The sequence below is a fragment of the Phaenicophaeus curvirostris genome, unplaced genomic scaffold, assembly GCF_032191515.1.
Source record: "Phaenicophaeus curvirostris isolate KB17595 unplaced genomic scaffold, BPBGC_Pcur_1.0 scaffold_192, whole genome shotgun sequence".
In the NCBI taxonomy this organism is placed as follows: domain Eukaryota; kingdom Metazoa; phylum Chordata; class Aves; order Cuculiformes; family Cuculidae; genus Phaenicophaeus; species Phaenicophaeus curvirostris.
The window spans coordinates 213,243-219,695 of NW_027206808.1; the positions used below are offsets into that span (position 1 = coordinate 213,243).

Sequence of the window (6,453 nt, forward strand, 5' to 3'; positions counted from 1 at the left end):
GGGGGAAGGGAAGGAGGGGAGAGAGGGGGAAAGCAGGGGGGTAGTATGGGGCACAATGGGAGGAGAAGGGGGGAGAGAAGGAGGTGGGGAGGAGGGGAGGAGGGGAAGAGGGGAAGGAGCGGAAAGGGAGGTTTGGAAAGCACTTTTGTGTTGTCGGTCTAGAGAGAGCGGGGGGGGTGTCGCGTTTTTGGGGTGTCGTGCGCGGTGGCGAGAGCTGCAGGGGCAGGGGGGGTTCATTTCAACCACGGTTACTTGGAGTCTTTTGCCCTAACAGCTCGTTCCTTTTGCTTTGATACAGGATTATGGGGAGGAGGGGACTGAGTGCCCGTGGGTTGAAATCAGGGGAGCCCACAAGAAGGCTGATGTTGTGATGGAGTCTGTTACAGACCAGCCAGCCGAGAAGAAGCAGCTGATGAGCTCTTCTATAAACAACTGGGGATAGTCTCAAGATTGCTCCCTCTGGTCCTCGTGGGAGACTTCAATCTTCCAGATATCTGCTGGAAGTACAATACAGCAGAGAGAAAGCAGTCTAGGAGGTTCCTGGAGTGCGTGGGAGACAACTTCCTCACACAGCTGGTGAGTGAACTGACAGGGGAAGGTGCCCTCGTGGACCTGCTGTTCATGAACAGAGAAGGCCTGTGGGGGATGTGGTAGGAGGACACCTGGGACAAAGCGATCACGAGATGATGGGGTTTTCAGTTCCAGGTGAGGTGAAGAGGGAGATTAGCACAACAGTCACATTAAACTTCCAGAGGGCAGACTTTCGACTCTTCAGGGGGCTGGGAGCTCTTCAAAAAGGAAATCCTAGCAGCTTAGCAGCAAGCCATCGCCATGCTCCAGAAAAGGAGCCGGCAGGGGAGAAAACCAGCTTGGTTGACTAGGGAGATAGTTGATAGGGAGACTTGAGAGACATCAAAAAAAAGAGGAGGGTCTGTGAGCTTTGGAAGAAGGGACAGGCATCTTGGGTGGACTACAGGGAGGAAGTGAGATCATGCAGAGGGAAAACGAGGGGGGCTTAGGCCCAACTAGAAATCAAATTGGCTAAGTCTGTGAAAGATAACAGAAAATCTTTCTATAAATACATTAACAATAAAAGGAGGACTAGGGAGAGTGTTCAGTTCCTATTGGGTGCAGAAGGGACAACAGTGACAGGGGACGAGGGCAAGGCTGAGGTACTTAATGCCTTCTTTGCCTCAGTCTTTAATAGTAAGGAAGGTTGTTCCCTCTGTGTACAAACCCAGGAATTAAAGGAGCAGAATGAGGCTCCCATGATCCAAGAGGAAGCGGTCAGAGCCTTGCTTGCCCAGCTATACACCACAGGTCTATGGGGCCGGATGGGATCCACCCAAAAGTATTAAAGGAGCCGTGGATGTGCTGGCCAAACCCCTTTCCATCATCTTCCAACAGTCCTGGCTGACTGGGGAAGTCCCACTGGACTGGAGGCTGATGTTGTGCCCATCTACAGGAAGGGTTGCAGGGAGGATCCAGGGAACTCCTGGCCTTGTCAGTCTGACCTCAGTGCTGGGAAAAGTCACGGAACAGGTGATCTTGAGTGCTATCATGAAGCACATGCAAGAAAACTGGGTGATCAGGCCCAGTCAACACGGGTTCACAAAAGGCAGGTCTTACAAAACAAACCTGATCGCCTTCTATGACAAAGTGACTCGGCTGCTGGATGAGAGAAAGGCTGTGGATGGGGTCTTCCTGGACTTCAGTAAAGCCTTTGACACACTTTCTCACAGAATTCTGCTTGAGAAACTGTCACCTCTGGCCCAGAGAGGCGCACACTCTCCTGGGTGGAAAACTGGTTGGATGGCCAGGCCCAGAGAGTGGTGGGAAATAGAGTTAACTCCAGCTGGAGGCCAGAGACAAGTGGGGTTCCCCAGGGCTCAGTGCTGGGTCCAGCCCTGTTCAATGTCTTTATCAATGACCTGGATGAAGGGGTTGAGTGCACCTTTAGCAAGTTTGTGGATGACACTAAGCTGAGGTTGTTTAGCCTGGAGAAGAGGAGGCTGAGGGGAGACCTTATTGCTCTCTACAACTACCTGAAGGGAGATTGTGGAGAGGAGGGAGCTGGGCTCTTCTCCCAAGTGACAGGGGACAGGATGAGAGGGAATGGCCTCAAGCTCCACCAGGGGAAGTTCCAGCTGAACATCAGGATAAAATATTACACGGAAAGGGTCATTGGTCCCTGGCAGAGGCTGCCCAGGGCGGGGGTTGAGTCACCTTCCCTGCAGGTGTTTAAAGGACGGGTGGATGAGGTGCTGAGGGGCATCGTTTAGTGGTTGATGGGAATGGTTAGACTCAATAATCCAGTGGGTCCTTTCCAACCTATGGATTCTATGATTCTATGATTCTTTTTGCTTTGTCAGCAGAGACAATCTGACAGAAGTATTGATGATGAGAGAGCTCCTGTGGGATCCCGACGCCTCCTCAGGGAGAGAGGAAGAAGCGACGTGCTGGTGCCCTCCAAGCCAGCAGGATTTGGGTATGTGGCTTCCTCGGGACTCATTACTCTTTCTTAATCACTGTTGATCGTGTTGACGGCGCGAGCCGAAGCATTCTCCACTTTGGGTTAGCATGTGACGGCATCGCGTTTAGTGAACGCTGGATCAAGACAACAATACTAGGGTGGCAGGGGCTTCGCCAGCCGACCCTGTGCACGCCACGCAGCATGAACATGGCACACACATGCCAGGCCCACGCCCCACACATGCAATTCACCCCCCATGCACATCGTGCTGCCCCCATGCACACACCATGCACGTGCCAGGCAAGCGCCACAACCACCCCATGAACATGCTTCGAACATGCAAGTGGCATGCCACACACCAGCCAGGCACACGCCATGCACACACCTTGCACACACAAGCAGCATACCACATACCACACGCATGTATTGCACACGCAGGCAACATGCCACGCATGCCATGCATGTGTTGTGTACATGCCACACACTCCACACACAGGCCACTGCTTCCATGCACATTCCAGGCTCATGCCACAACAGTCAAGCACATGTCACGCACACGCCTTCCACATGCAGGCAACATGCCACGCATGCCACACTCTCCCTGTGTATGTTATGTACGGGCTGTGTACATACCATACACATGTCATGGACATGCTAGCACATACCATGAAGATGATATGCCAGCCACACTGCAAGCACGCTGCACACACGAAGAGGGAAAGGAGGAGAAGGGGAGCTTTGGAAAGCGCTTTTATGTTGTTAGTGTAGAGAGTGCCAGGAGGGAGGTCGCTTCTTTGATTCTCTTCTACAACCAGGCTTCTTTGCATTTAAAACCCTTCCGTGTCACAGGGTTTATAATGGTGCAACATCCGTTACGCTTGCTGCAGATCCTCTTGGTTCAGACGTTTCTCTGTTTCCAGTTACACAGAATACCTGTTCAGCCTTCTCATCTATTTTGAGGCTTAGCATCTTTTTAGACTTCTTTTTAGTGTTTGTGTTAAACTATGTCCCGTAACAGTGGTACGGAAGGGGAGTTGTTGCGTTTTTAACGGTAACTGTAGAGTTAAGGTACCTCAAGTACCTTGGGGAAATGCAGACGCACCTCTTAGAGGTCCCTCATCTTTGCAGAGCGCTGTGGAGCCTTCCCATCTCTCTCATACACTCGCAGCGGAAGAAGAGGAGGGCGCCCACGGGTGAAACGGAAGCCGTTGCCATCCAGGTGAGAGGAGAAACGTCCGCTTTGCAGCTCTGAGTGAGGGTGACGTTTGTGATGCTGACTCCTGGTTCGGGAAGCAGCTTCTGCCTCCTCCTTTGTTTGTTTCTCTGTGGATGAGGGCTCGGTGTATTGGCCCGGCTTCTGTGCCAGTGGCGTGGTCCTGTCATTGACCACATCGTTGTTCATCGTGCGTGGGGGTGGGGGGCTTTTTCTGTTTTCTTACTTAAGCTCCGATTGTCACCTGTAACTGGACAAATGACTCTGTTAGCATCGTGATGGTATTCCGAGGTGGCGTTAAAAATTCCTTAACGTATCGTGCACGTCTCTCTTTCCTCGCAGCCCAAAAAGCCAGTCTGGAGAATGTCCTTACTGCAGAAAACCTGGCAAAAGTCTCGCAGAACTTCCCTGCTTTTTCAAAGCCCGATATTCTTCCACCTTCCATCCCGTCGTGAGGAGTAACGGTGAGTGAGCTGGCACGGCACGGGGGGAGGAGGAGGATGAACTTTATCTGCTCTCCGCTGGCTAAACGAAAGGGCTGTGGGACCATCTTCATGGCATTGTTGCCGAGCGAGGCCTCGTGTTGTTGCCCTTTAGCGTTCCTTTGCACGTGTGTACGTGTGCGCTTACGCACGAGTTGATGTTGCGTCACGGCTGTCGGGTGAAAGCCCCGGGGAAGGCGATGGCCGAGCAGAATGCGCGCAGGCCGTCCGACACTGTTCAGAAGGCGGTTGGATCCCTGACGAGCCTGCAGAGGCACCTCAGGGCCCCGCAAGTGTGGAACGTTCATGTTCACTTGGCGTGGAGACGGATGGTGGTGTAACTAAGCGGGTAGCTTCGCTGTTGGGATCTGCAGCTGGAAGCTGTTGTGGGGTCGTCCCGTGGGTCTGAATTTTTCCAGTGCGGAGGCCGTGTGCTGAGACCGCCGATCTGCTTGCTAAGCCAGAGGGTCCAGCTCTAGGGGTGGAAAGGTGATGCGGTGTTGGCCGTCCTCGCCACACGAGAGCCGGCAGCACCGGGGGCCTCCTTAGCATGAGGGTGTCTGCAGCTGAAGTGGCTTCTTTTGCCTCTCTCTGCTCGAATTGGGCAGATCTCATCCTTCAAGCGAACGCAGAAGGCTCCGTATGCTCCCAGGTCCCGTAGAAAGGGAAGTTTGGGGATTCCCCGACTGCAGTAACCCCTGCTGCTGCCTGTGGATTGTTGTGCCAAAGACACCCTTCGTGCAGGGAAGGGGCACATGGGAGATGGGTGACGCGCTTACGTAAAGAGTGTCCTGCGGGCGGTGTGTCTCCTCGGAGCCGTGTGAAAGCCGACCTCCGCTTTCTCTTCCCCTCTAGAGCAGGCAGAGGATGGGCTGCAAGGCCGAGAAAACCAGAGCGAGGCAAGCGGACAGCTAGATTCAAAGTGGGGAGAAACGCTGATGCCTGGTGAACAAAGGAGTTTCCACTGCTGAAACGGATGAGAACAGACGTCGCGAGCGTCCTTCTGCTGGGGGCCAGCAAGGGAACCGCTTCTCTGGGGAGAACTTGCACACGGCCGGGGGGTTCTGTCATGGGAGGTGACTGAAACCCGATTCCCGATCCTGGTTTTATGAAGGAGAAGAAAGGGCCGTGAGACCTGAAGGCAGGGCTCTGCTTCGAGGCAAAGGTGAGTGCCCCATGCACACGCCATACGCATTCTAGGCTCATGCTATGCTCACCCTATGCATACGCCATGCACAAGCCTTGCGTACGCCACTGCGCCCATGCACACGCTGTGCACATGCCAGGCTCATGCCACAACCACCCCATCCACATGACACACACATGTCTTGCACACACAAGCAACATGTCACTCACACCACACATACCATGTGCTTGTTATGTTTGTGCCTCGTACATGCTCACACGCACCACAGACACAGCAGCACGCTGCCCTCCCGCGGGCTGCGGCCAATGGGATGCAGGCTGGGACTGGGAGAGGGACAGCGCCCCGTGTCCCTCCCGTCCCCCTGAAACCCTCCTGTCCCTGCCCAGGGTGCCGCATGGGGCCAGGGGGAGGGCGGGGATACACAGCCTTTCCTCTTATGTCTGCTGTCTCTTTTAGTTTCTCTAAGACAGCTTTATTGGACTTGAGTTTTAGCCTCATGATTACGCATAAGATGTGGCTGAATGTGACGGGAAGACTGCTGGGAAAATGGCAAGAAGAGGATTGACAAGAAACAGTGGAACACGCCCTTTAGAGTTTGCTGCTCGTCCCGCTGCTGAGAAATGGGAGTGTCCCTGAATTTGCTACTGCATGAGACAGACTGAAGAAGTTTAATAGAAGTTCAGTTCTATCTAAATGGCAGATGGGACTGTGCTTATGTAAAGCATATTGTATGTAACTGTAACCAATACGCTTCCAGGCACTGTATCTCAGCAGCCAGAACATGGAAAGAATCTTTTAATCTGTACATTTTTTTAACAATGATAATTGATGTTTGGTGGCTTAATAACATCTATAATTTTATATAATTTCAATCAAGCCTGGCTGTCATACATTGAACTTCCAGTAAACCACCAACATTTTATACTTAGGAGTAATTTCTTATTACCCATCCTAAGTGGGATGCTATAGTTTTGCTGTTAAAAGGGCGGGTCTTGTTCAAAAACCTCTGAAGGTCCTAGTTGGGTTGGTTAAGTCTGTGCCACACCTGTGGTCAGCAATTAGGTACAGGTGAAGAGTTTGCCCCTTAAAAGGCCTCTTGATTTAGAGCTGGCTCTCCCCTGCAGCTCGAGCATTCAGT

The 6,453-nt window shown here is 52.7% G+C and overlaps 1 long non-coding RNA gene across 3 annotated transcripts; it reads left to right on the plus strand.

Moving 5' to 3' along the window:
* The first annotated feature begins 212 nt into the window (after positions 1 to 212).
* Positions 213 to 5,974, plus strand: LOC138734755 (uncharacterized). Of its 3 annotated transcripts, none has more exons than XR_011339628.1 (4): positions 213 to 576; positions 2,376 to 2,488; positions 4,029 to 4,150; positions 4,588 to 4,701. It is a non-coding gene; the product is annotated as an uncharacterized lncRNA (long non-coding RNA). The 3 variants fall into 3 exon arrangements; XR_011339629.1 differs by lacking the exon at positions 4,588 to 4,701 and adding an exon at positions 5,782 to 5,974 and having other exon boundaries at positions 522 to 576; positions 2,373 to 2,488; XR_011339627.1 differs by having other exon boundaries at positions 522 to 576; positions 2,373 to 2,488; positions 4,588 to 4,698.
* Positions 5,975 to 6,453: the final 479 nt, after the last annotated feature.